This window comes from Cataglyphis hispanica, chromosome 12 (assembly GCF_021464435.1).
Source record: "Cataglyphis hispanica isolate Lineage 1 chromosome 12, ULB_Chis1_1.0, whole genome shotgun sequence".
Lineage (NCBI taxonomy): Eukaryota > Metazoa > Arthropoda > Insecta > Hymenoptera > Formicidae > Cataglyphis > Cataglyphis hispanica.
This window is the reverse complement of record NC_065965.1, coordinates 2,513,054-2,526,740: the sequence shown is the minus strand read 5'-3', so window position 1 is coordinate 2,526,740 and position 13,687 is coordinate 2,513,054. Positions and strand designations below refer to the sequence as shown.

Below are 13,687 nucleotides of genomic sequence, written 5' to 3'. Positions count from 1 at the left end.
TACGTGACTAATTAGCCCATTATCCGTAATGAGAAAAAAAACTAGTTCTCATAAGAAATATTAATGTTTGTTTGCAATAGAGTAGATCATAATTTTTTACCATTAATTGTTGGCTTTCAGGTAATTTCATTAAAACACACCGACCTTAAGAAGAGTGCCTATAAATTCCGTTTAAATACCAACATCACAAAGTCCTCTTTAACAGCAGAGAGAAGCGCGAGATTATATATCTTTATAAATTAGTCGAATAATATTATGTCGTGTGATATTATTGTGATATTTCAGCCAGTTCTCGTTTCTCAATTATTATAGACCGAATGTTTTCATTACTCGATTGTTCAAATACCTGCTCATCTTATTCAAATAGGCAGTACGTATATCCGCGAAATTAATTAAATCACTATATTGGTCTTACATAATTAAGAAGCATACACTATATATGACTATCTCTCTCAATTATTTAAGTGATATAACGGCTTAGAGAGGATATTGTTTTACAATCGCATGCAACGAATCATGTGAGATCTCTCCGGAGGACATGCAAGGGAGTGAAATGAATGTTAGAAACTACAACTATGACATTATTTTTATCACCGATTACACTTCTTCTTTTACTAGACTAGATCAAAAAAGTCTTTTACGGTATCGCCGAAAAAGCTTGTCGTCGAATTCGTATTTGCACGTATCTTTCCTCACTTGCAGTTTACGAGCATCATCCGACTGTCCCAAAAATTTTGAGGTGCACGTCCAAATCGAGTGTCCTAGCGCGTATCCTACTCACGTGCCCTAATAGAATGCATCGTATTTGATATATATATATATATATATATATATACACGCTGAATATTAAATTATATAAGTATTTTGAATTATAGCTTAATTATTTATTAACCGATAGATGCGTACTGCAAAGCCTTTTAAATTAATTACTCTATTCTGAAATTCCATTATTTAATTACGCGTTCCCAATATTAATTATATTTAAATCATCAAAGAGCCAAAAGTACCGGAAGAAATAATAATTGATTAATCATACATAACATACTAATTATATCAAATTATCTCTGATAATTGATGCGGTCGTGTTTGAAAAATTTAACAGAGTGTCTCACATCACTTATCTGTTCGAGTGTCGTCGCGAGACTGATAATATTTATAATAAGTATTGTAAGAAAGGAATTCGTGATCTCCCACTATTAAAATATTATTCAAGTCGCCGCGCGATTGATAACAAAGCTATAACACGTAAAACGTAAATAATAGCGCACTATAATAATAATGTTTACGCCACCACGGCCGCATACCATGTTATTGATAATTCGTAGCCAACATTATTTTGCGTATTATGACGTATATACGAGCGGAATATTAAATTATGCAAGGATTTTGAATTTTAGATTATTTATTTAATGATCGATTATTATATCACGGAGCTTATCTTTATATTAATCATTCGACTCTGCGATTCCATTATTTTATCTCAATTCAAATTATATTTAAATCGTCGAAAAATCGAACCATCAGACGAAAAAAAATTGATCTTTAAATAATTTTAAGGAAACAATTATTGTTAAAGAGAGAAAAATCACGACAAAAGAAATAATTTACAATTTTGATTCCTGTCATTTCAATTTTTAATTATATGAATATATGTATATATCACGCGTGAAATATGCGCTTCGAGACTTATTGTTGAGATATATTTACGTATTATTTAAGGTACGTAAAAGATAATTATTTATTATATCAAATTATTTTCCAATACTTGTCGCGGTCGCGTTTAGAAAAAGAATTTGACAGAATGTCTCGCGCTCTACTACTTTACTGTTCGAGTGTCGCCGTGCGAATGATAAGCCATGAGTAATACATTAACAATAGTGCGCTAATGTTTACACAGTCAAGGCTAAAGATCACGTTTGTTGTCAAAACATTTTACGTCATCTATCGACGGTAGAACTTTTTGAAATGGATTAGCTCAAAACATGAAACGTACTACAATCATTTTGATCTCATTTAAATATAATAATTTAATTTTCTACAACTTTTTCTACAAATAATGTGAATATTCCGAATTAAAGATATAAATATATAAAAAATGAATATTTTGTTTTATCTTTCTTTTTAAGTCTTTCTATTTTTTACACAAAACAGATAAGTATTTTATTTATAAATCTCATATTGAAATAAAAATCGATTTATATTTATAAAGCTTATGTACAACTGTAAAATATAATGTATCAGTATTAATAAAAATTATATAATAAAATATAACAAAAAGAAATTTTGTTATATGTTGTACAAAGAATAAAAAAATTTGTTATTTTTAATATCTTTTAACTTATACTTTTAATTTTTACATGTTAATATTATAAAAAAAATATTTATAATACTTCTGTAGCTTCTGTACGGAGATATTACAGCAAACTAGAGTCCTATCTTTGACGTATTAAAATGACATCTGAAATTCTCTTTAGTCTCATACCTGCATAAAATGTGGAAACCTTTGACTATTGCCACAAACTGCAGAAGATTCTATCTCACATGTCATCTTTAATTATTCGTATTCGTGTTCATATCGAGCATTTAACATTCAATCGTGATGGTTTGTTGACGAATACTGATGGGATTTGTTGATCTCAATTGGCGTTGCGGATTTCCTATGTGGGTGAAAATTGCGTTCGTGTCACAATTTGTTTCTGCGGCACGAATGAAAACAAACGAGGAATCGTCGCGGACGCTTTCTTGTATGTAAATAGTGTCCAGCATTTTCGGCTAGTTTCCCAATATGTTGAATGTTGATTTATCTCGATCATTCAATTACGCCAATTAGCTTGTATGGAACATGCGATGATGTTCGTTTTACCGCAATACGGCATGGCCTAGATTTTGCTGTCTCTTCGTGTTTAACTGCATGATCGGTCAAAAGCAGACTTTACCGAAATGTATGTGAATCCATGCAGAAGTAAAACAATTTCGCAAAAAAAATATTGGACTTTTTATAGACGATATGAAAATGATAATTAATAATAAAATAATGAATAAAATAATTACATAAAATGTATTCACAGATTTAAATTCTTGGCTCCATATCAACGTCTTTCTATATCAATAATCAAAATTTGAAAAGATAATATATGTTTAGTGATAGTAATATTTTCTGCCGATTTTTTTCGTCTTTATTTTAGTAAATTGAAATTTAGCTAAAATATCGTGTACTGTCCTTTCTCCATGATGTTAAAGTGAAAGTAATGATAATAATCATACCTCTCATATGCGACATAATATTAATTAAAAACTAGCGGTAATTAGAACGTTAATTAAGGCTGAGACATTCCGTCAGAATATGCAACTTTGTTTGCGACTCGGGTTTGCAGCTCACTTTGCTATAATTACAGAAAGCACTTTTCAGCTAAGTCCCGGCCAACTCTTCTTCAACTCGTTTCCATTCTTCTCAAGTCAGCCCGTCTTTCTCTCTTTCTCTTTGCTATCATAGTAAAATTATTCGATGCCCTCCTTGCCTTCAGGAAGATGCCGAGAATGTTATTTGAAACGTGAGCTTCGCCCTCCTTCTCTTCGTTTAGTTTCTTAAGAGATTTACGAAATTAGTCTTTATTTTTCTTTTTCTCTTCAAGTTTTTCAAATTTTATTCCGTAGATTAAGTAACATTAATTATATATAATTAAAATTTTTCTAAGGAATTCATGTCTACTTTCATTTATGTATTGTCCATAAGAATTTCTTCGCAGTTTTGACACAAATTTTGGGCAAAAATTATATATATATATATTAATTAATATATATATATATATATATATTGATAAACATATAGCTAATTAATACACATACACGTTTATTTCTTGTATAAGATTATTATTATTATTTCTTCTCAAATCTATTAACAAAAATCAATATGTTAGGAATTAATTTATGCAATTAATAAAAAAATATTTACACTTGTATTTTTGTAAATTTCTTTGTCAAGTGACGTGTGAAAGAACGCGAGAATTAAGCAAAAATATGCAAAACCTAATAGAGAATTTGTGAGAATTACTAGTTTCATGACCAAAGTAAATCCAAAAAATTGTCACCACTTATCGCGGTCCGTAACACTGTATGGCAAGTGAGAAAGAAAACGGCAAAGAAGTAGCCTAATGGCAAAAAATTTGCATGATACTCTTGTCTTTTTTGCAGTAATAGCCGTGCAGTATCGTTGTACGATCGATCAAAGATCAATCAAAGCTGATGCTACACGTAGTCAGGGAAAATGCGGAAAACTCGATTGATGGAGATACGAGCGTAGAAAAGGGATGCGCAGAGAGAGTACAAAGAAAACGAAAGAGAGCTGCTTAAAGAGAGAGAGAGAGAGAGAGAGAGAGAGAGAGAAGGTGTAAAAAGAAAAAGCGAGAAGCATTCATGGAAATATAGAGGAAACAGAGTGCTGAATGTGAGCACGAGGCCGGTAAGACTGTAGCGGGGAGTTGGTTGCGGGTCAATTTAATACTGAACGGGGTAGTTCGAGAGAGTCCACTTAAGTATCCGGTAAATAGATTCCGATCGAGTACGTATCCTAGATTCTCCTGCAGACATTCACCCTTTGTTTCGCTCGATGCGCCAAAATCCTGCCACCTCCCCGAATTCATCGGATCTATATCTCTTTCTCTTTCGCTCGTATTCGAGCCTTGTTCAAGACAAAACGAAGAGTTACTCAACGCGCCGAGTTAGTATTCAAATCAATACACATTCATTGGAATTCCAAGCCATCGAGCAAATGGCGAGCCGTTGAAATAGCTATTATCAATAAGAGCACGAAGGTCGCGCGTATCGAAAGACACGCGTTAGCGGAAAATAACAATTAGTACATTGAATGCTATTATAAAAATTTTAAAAAATTATTTTTTATAGTTTTTTTTAGCAATTTTGATCGCGGAAATGTTTTATCGCATCACAAATAAAAAAAAAACTTGACTTTATACATTTATGTATCACGATAAATTAAATAAATCGGATTTATCTTTTTTCTTCTCCCATTATCATATTCGTTACCAAAAATATCATCTTTAATCTACATTAATCCCCCTTTATATAAAAAGAAGTCACATATTTATCTCTCTTTCTCTCTCTCTCTCTCTCTCTTTCTCTCTCTCTCTCTCTCTCTCTCTCTCTCTCTCTTTCACTTAATTATGTATCATAAATAAAATATCACATATATTATGTAAGTAAGCTATACAAATTATATATGTATAGTATTATAATAAATTATGATGCTATTATATATACATTACATTACGTAAATGAACAATTAATCATATATTATGAGGGTTTTCAGAACATAAAATTATGCCAGATTATGATAAATTTTAAATGACTTGTATGTAATCCTATTATTTATAATAAAAATAGTTTACGTAAATGTGACTATATATATATTATTGTATACATATATATTGTTATATCAATATATGTATATCAAATACACGTAATCTCTTAAATATTTTATATAGATATAATTACATGTTTACATATATATATATATATATATATATATATATATATATATATATATATATATATGTATATTTCTTTCTGTTGGTGAGCCAGCTTTAAAATCAAGTACCGCAAAACTATATAAATACCATAGATACTAAACACATAATGTTTTCGGTGAGTGGACACAAATGCCCATTAATTTCGGGTCATCTGATAATGATGTTGCGTTAATTCGTATTTGCTATCAAATAGCGGCAGACCCGCATCGCGGTCACGAAATTAAAATGAATTTAGTAGATTTTTGATGCTAGAGCTATAAGTTACAAATCTTCATGTTATTTTATATTTTTTAATTAAAAATGGATCGGCTTATATAAATATTATACATATATTATTTCTAAAAAGTTGGACCATTTTTTTAATAAATGTATCGCCAAATAAGTATGAAATAATATTATTATAGTACTCATAAATTTTTTTATATTTAATTGAATTTTTTATTTTTAATTAAATAATTTTTGAACAATGTTTGTTTTAATAAATAATTTTATATAAAAAACAGAATTCTATTTTCCCACTATTAATAAAAATTTTTACTGTCTGTCTATCTTATTGCAAGTTTTGTCAGATTTAAAATAATTTATCAAAAGTATTTAATAAAAAAATTATTTTTAAATGCGTCTCTCAATCAATTAATATTACGTCAAATATTGTATGTGCGAGGAGTCACTATATGCCGTTATCACTATATGCCGATTAATCTAATTTCAGAACAGATAATAGAAAAATAAATGTATGCGACACTCAAATTTAATATGAAAAATCTCTCGATAATCGTAGACTTATCTGCCTGTTGTTCAACACTGATATATGCAGACTCACCCGTTTTCTCAGCCGCGTGTTACTCTCGTCTTCACAGTTGTCGACATTGCGTCGTGCGAAGAATGCGACGACGAATTTCTGCCATTGCCAGCGTACCCAATTCACGACCCGGCTTTACAAGCTGTGCTATTTCATCTGAATAAACCAGCGCGTTGTCACACACACACACACACACACACACACACACACACACACACACACACACACACACACACACACACATACATATATATATATATAGGAGTACGCGCGCGATCTCTCGTTTTCCATTCTCTCGCTACTTTGAGGCGCGCTCGCCATCTCACGCAGCAATTTGTCAATTATATTCCCCCCTAATAGGGAATGAATGCGCATCGCGAAGCACCTCGCATCGCGGAGCATTTCGTTTCGTTTCACTTGAAATGCCTTTCAATATTAAGCGCAATTCGTGAAAACGTGTTTCGAATGCAATTGGTGTGCGACTCAACATTATCTACGCTATCAAAGCGCTTTTTTCATATCTAAGAAATGCCAAGTATTTTTTCATTTTCTTCTTATGAAGCTTAATAATTCTAAAATAGGTCTTCTATTATATTAATAATAAGATAGTAATTGAGATATTTTTATCATGATTTTTGGATATGTTTTTAAATATTAAATAATTTAATACTTTGCATATTTTATATTCAGTGTCCATTCGCAATTCCGACTATTCTAATGATACATAATAACGTTACTCATCAGTTTAATAATTGCCATTTGTTTAGTATAATCTCAATTTTTTTAAGATTTAATGTATTGTTGAATATTTAATAAATAATAAATTTAATAAATTAAATAATTTAATAAATTTAATAAATTTAATAGATAGTAAAATTGATACATTTTTATAAAGTGTTATCGCATTTTCAGATCCTTTATTTGTTAACAGATTCTGCTAGTTACAAGTTTTTATTTCCAAAAATGTATCCGACAACATTTTGAAACATTTGCGTAAGTAATCGTGCAGAAATTAAATTCGTTTTCCGAGCAGCACTGCCGATTTGTTCGACCGCAAATACCGCGACAAACGACACCGCGCTCGAGAGTAATCTACCGGAAACATAATCGGCACACGCATACCACGAAATAAAATATATTTAAAGTACAAGTTTTGTTTAAACATGAGATTGCTTCGTCGGTTGTCACAACCACAACGGAGGAATACATAGTATCCTACTTGCAGATATTCGTGTACATCTGCATGGCAGCTTAAAAGTCTGCCGCGATCAGAAGAAGAGGACAAAAGGAGAGGAAATATCTTTTCCCGGGATAAAGTTTTAACTAGTAGCTCGAGGGAGTGGTCGAAAACTCCGGTAAAACATATTCGAGAAAATGACTCGTTAAAGGATGAGGCGGCAAAGGCCGTCAAACAAGAAAGTAACGAGGATAAGTTGGAGAGGGAGAGTGAGAGACCATTAGAGGTTGGAGGGTGAGAGATGTAGACGCTGCCTAGTTTAAGAGACGGGGAGACAGAGAGATAGCAAATTAAGCATGCAAATGCTTACACAAAATGTAACATCTCGTCGGTGTGTCACCGCGTATAACCACGTCTGCTTGTGCGCCCGTTTGTGCTACTGATTCTCATCTCCCCTCCAGGCACTCGGGGGTCGCTTCCGGTGAACCGACGCGACGCGATGCTCGGTCATGCTCGACGATACGAGAGCAATGCAAATTGCAATGCTGCATACATAATGCATACGTACGACTGCGAACGATCTCGGAGACGAAGCTGCGGCCATCGAGAGACAAGCTTCTCCCCTCGCATCCAAGCATCTATACGGAAACTGCTGTTCGGCTACGAGAACTGGTATGACAAGGATATTCGCGGAGGTTCTAACAAGAGAAGACGAAGCGTCGATTATTTCTGCATGCGTAATGACCATAGTATGTGTTACTATTGAGATACCGGGTGGAGATAAAATTGATCGCAATCTCTGATGAAAGTTTATAATACACGCCAAGAAGAGATGGCCGAGAATGCATAGGGTAAGGGGGTTAATTCGAGGCGTATCCATTCATTGTCTTCGACCGATTGATTGATGGATTACGCTGTGCCGAGAAAATACATCGATCTTTGTATGGCAATCCATTTGCACGCCTGTCCGAGGCTGCTTTTAATGCCCGTTGAAAGATAATTTACAGACCGGGCTGATATCGCGTGCATTTAACGCCTACCGTCCTATCAGGCATCTTCCGCGTTCAATTTCACATAGACGATTCGTCATGACGCATTCGATTGATAATATTGATATACTATCGCTCCAAGTTTGGTAATTTAAGAGTGGGTCGCAAGATAATGCAGCAGAACGCGAAAACTTTGACCCATTTCCGGCCAGCGTTGAAGAAACGTGGCACTTTAAGCTACTGTAATATCAGTTGGCGAAATTTGTATGAAAAAGAAGTTTATGATAATTTAATCCCTTCTGTCTATTCATTTCAATAAAAATAGAAGTGTATTTACAAATATTTTTGGAAAACTTTTTTATTTGCATCATAAATAAAAAATTAATTTTTCCAAAATCTTTGGACTAAAATATTTACATATATAATGATGTTTTTAATTGATGTATCAATAATATTACAAAATATGAAAAAACACAAAATCTTCTTTAAAAATAGAAAACACGGTGTATAATAACTCTTATAAAAATAATTTGTAAAAAAAACACAAAATTTTACATAAATTAATTTAAAAAAATATATCAATTGCTTAAATATGTGTGAAGAGAAATACACAAAACATATTTTGATATAATATTATTCACCAAGAGAGATAGATGGCAACTAAAGGCAACTAAAGCAACACGCAACATGCAACTTTTTTGCTTGCAAATGGCGTTCAACATCGACAGATCTTAGAAGATGTTTCGCAGACATCTCGACTGATATCAGAGGTAACGGGTGGCATGCCAATTGCTTGGCTTGTTCCGTCCTCCGCTCGTGCAGAAGCAGTCGGGATATCTGGAAACGTAGATGCCGTCGAGAATTCATCGCCGTCCAATTTTGTCACGCGACCTCGCAACACGTCACGCACGAAAAGTCGCGGAAATGCGCGTCGGAGTTATCTGTCGACACGCGTGCATCGCGTGTGATGGATTTCAACTTTCGATCCGCTTCCACTTTTGAATACGCGTGATTTCTTGGCATGTGTTGATCTCGAACGCGCGCGAATATATTGATAATATCGCGCGATGTATTCCAATTTTATCTTAAACTTTATCACTGTATGCGCTTACCATATATTTTCTGAAATAATATTTTCTTTGTATTCACTGTAGGATCAATATTTTATATGTATAAAATAAATAATATATAAGTATAATGAAAAATCTTTCCTAAAAAAAAAATTTTTTTTTTAACTTTTAATTATTTCAATATTTATATAAAATTTTGAGAGAGCGTATATTTATATATATATGCAGAAATTTTTTTTTCCTCGATTAATTTCAAAATATTGCATTAATATTTTTAAGTAATAGTTGTGCATTGTGGTGAAAAATAATTCGTATGTATGTTAAAAAAAAGAAAGTAATTTATAAATATGTCATATTTTTTATTTGAAAATTATAAGTGCATATATAATAAATTAAATATTGTGAATATGTTTCATTGAATTTTTTTGATATTTTAAATCTGTTCTTCTCTATAAAAGAACATTACTAAAAATTATATTAGTAGTTACAAATGTTTTCGTTCGAATTTTCAATTCTAATGTATGTGAATCCTTGATATTTGCTACGATATTTGATACATTCTAAGCGGACAGGCAGCAGACGAGATGGGAAGAATAAAAGTAAGCGAAGTTGCAGCTTCCACACGGCCAGAAGGAGTATCTTTTTCCCCTTTGTTGTTGCTTTTCGCGCGGCAGTTGGGAACTTGTAAAGAAAAGATCTCCTTTCGAAGACGGGACCAAGTTTCTACCAGCGAACTCTCGCGAAAAGAATGTGACACGTCTCACGTGCAACGAATACGAAATAAGTGTTTATTTGAAAGAGAAATAAATGGACGTATTCGCGCATTTAAGAAAGCATAAAAATAATAAAATCACAAATGGCATATTAAATTCATGTTAAAAAGGATTTAATGTAAGTAGTAAATTGATATAACATAGTTATAATTTAGATTTTTGAAATGTGCAACTTTTTATACAATCTGTATATTATGTCATTTATATCTTTAATTTTGATACTTTAATATTTTTATACTTTCAACAATCTGTTATATAAAAATTGTTAACTATACGTACATCCACATTTAAAGTATATTTTATTTTATGTTTATTTTACACACACAGTATTATTTCAATTATTTTAAGGTAGAAAGTAAAATCTATACTCAAACATAGAAACTGAAGTTAAATTAATATTCAGGAATTCAACCTAACATAGGAAGCGCGTAATTGCTCTTGCCACCTTTACTATGAGGTACAAGATATTGGAATATTCTCGAGTCGCGGTAAACAATTGTCCGTGAAACCTTAGTTTGACTTGAACCACATCCAGTACTTGGCTAATGAATGCAGAAAATCGATAATTGTGAGAAAATAAAGAAAAAAATCAAAGAAGCATGTGAAAATGGAGATATATATCAAAACAACCTAATATTTTTGTTTTGAAAATTTGTTACTGCTTCTAATAATATTTTTTTTCATTTTTGCTTTCTATTCCTTTAAATTCTTTTAGAATAAACGGGACAAAAAAATAAAATCATGCAACTGTGAATTTTGTAATAATAATAATTAATTTTTTACAAGAAATTATAATAATAACTGAATGAATAAATATTTGATAATGACTGACATTATTTTACGCATTATTATGTAATAATCTATATAAAATAGCTGAACTGGCTATCTTTTTTTTTTTTAATAAACAGACGTGACGTATACAAAAATTTATTTTTATATTACTTATTTAGTCACTATATTTAAAAAAAAATAAATCCGTCGATCATGATTCTGTCTTTTTCATTCACTTTATCTATTCCTTCATCGTACATTGCTCGACATTACGTTAATCTTGTGTCTTCTTTGTACAGAGCCAACCTCCAATGGCCAAAGGGTACAAATTTTCCGCAATTTTCCAATTTTCGACGACGTGAGAGAAATCGAGTCACGCCGTGGCGAGACTTTGCACCAACTTAGCTCAGTTATGAGTTTGCGACTGTCCTCGGACATCACCGACGCGCTAACTCGACACGTGCTATGGGGCGATAAAAATGAATTTTCTTGGAAACGATTCAAGAAAAAGAATGGATAAGCAGAGAAAGGAAAGAAAGCTACAATCTTTTATGATCTGTTACAAGCTGTCACCGAGAGTGCGTTAAAAACAGACGAGACTAACAATAATTTGATAAAAAGATGCAACTTTTGGAATAGATATTCTTAGTAATAAATAAATCTCAAATAATCGCTCTTGCATCATTCATTGTAATATAATTTAGCAAATTTTAGATATTATATTAAATATAAAAATCTAAGTAATTTTGTAATGTTAATATTAGTCGATCATATACGAAGTAAATAAATGTTTCGTATTTTCGATACGTATCTAAAAACTCTCGCTGATTAAATTGCAAAATCAAAGACAAAAACAAAGATTTGTCTTTAAACTCGTCAATTATGGAATTTCAACTTTTATATGTGTAGGCTGAACTTGACAACTAATTCTATTTTTATGGCAAACTCGATGCATGTCTCCGCGAAATCAAGCGAGAGGACTGAAGAGCAAACTCGAAACTTTGCGGAAATCTCTTCATCCTGCAGTTGACTTTACGATATGGAAATGAAAGGTACCTTATCCTTCAACAAACTGAGATGTAGCTGTTTGATTTACGATTTTTTTTCGCAATAAAATTGTTATTTTAATTATCACAGTTTTATGCATGGAAAATGTATATTATCTTTTTACCATAATAAATTCACCATCGCTAAATGATTGACTTTTATAAAACACACAAAAATTATTATAATTGTAAGATAAATATACGTGTAATAATATCTCTGCGCTGTAAAATATCATATTTTTACATATTGTAATGAAAAGATATGAAAGAAAATTTAATTCGCTCTTTTAGACCATCAAATTAATTTAGAGATAAAATATAACTTGCGTTATTTAACAAATCATCTCTAAATTAATTTAGCCGATTGTTTTATGTTTCTTTCATTTGACATTTATAATTGCGAAAGATTTTTGTCACTGTAATAATATCGCGTGTGTGCGAATGCGTATGGCATTAAATGCACACATTGAATTTAAATTCTTTGCCATAATCGATTTCGAGTAAAAAAAAATTGAAAGGACATTATAAAAGAATTCTGACATATATAGGCTCAAACAGAAAGTACGGATAAGTAGTGCGATATTGCAGGAAAGAGTTACAGAATTTCATAGAAATCGGGAGAACAGTCATCTCTCTTTGAATCTTTAGAACAGTTTCCTAAGATAAGAAGTAACGTATCAACAGAAAACATTTTCTTAATTATCCTCTTTCTAGATATGGTACTAAAGAAAAGAAATAGGAAAGTATTGGAAAAGAGATCTTTGCAAAGAAACTCAACTTCAGATAGATAATCCCCTGTCTGCTACAACTAATACAAAAAATAATATAAAAAAATTTGAAGAACAAATGATGTATCTCGAAAATATTAATATTAAATTAAAATGTGTAGAATACAAAGGAATTATATTCTACACATCTTATATTACGCCATTGAAAAGAGTCCCCAGCTAAGGACTAACACGTTTGCGCTTTTTCTTCTATATTTTATGTTTTATTTTGTACAATTTAAGATTTGTTAATTAATGTATATTATTTTTGTATATTAATTTTTAATTTATTAAAATTGTAATTTGTTTCAATTTTATTACGGACTACATAATAAAACAAAATCCCGGAAACACGATATGTCCAAAAAATACAAAGTATAGCTCTGTCCTCTTCCTTTGACAGATTTACGCTACCCTATTTAGAGGCACGTGACAAGTTACATTTACGTAACACAATTGTCGTAGCACTGGTCCAGTTACGTTAGTCCCGCGCACGAACGTTAAAGATCACGAAAGCGAGAAAGAGCAAAAAGGTCTACGTGCACTGCGAGTTTATAGACGTTCACCTCGTATTCCTTGCATCTCTCTCTTACAATTCATCCCCTTTCTGCTCGAGACGCTCGGACTCGCAGAAAATCCCCTTTAGCAAACACAGACTGCCTTTCGCCTTTCAGAAAGAGACTTTCAAATTCTTCACCACGAAGAGAGAAACGAGGTGAAGGGCAACTCGACCGGTTACAAACCGT

The 13,687-nt window shown here is 31.9% G+C and overlaps 1 protein-coding gene across 3 annotated transcripts in view; it reads right to left on the bottom strand.

Annotated features, from left to right (window-relative positions):
• The window catches only part of LOC126853286 (neural cell adhesion molecule 1-like), a 347,428-nt gene that overhangs the window by 104,837 nt on the left and 228,904 nt on the right, over positions 1-13,687 (bottom strand). Inside the window, exon 1 of one of the 3 annotated variants that reach the window (XM_050598890.1) lies at positions 6,370-6,449. The exons of the other annotated variants lie outside the window; for them this stretch is intronic. The gene's annotated coding sequence lies outside the window, so the exon portion shown is untranslated. Of the gene's footprint in view, positions 1-6,369; positions 6,450-13,687 lie in introns of those variants that run through there. 3 annotated transcript variants of the gene reach the window in all.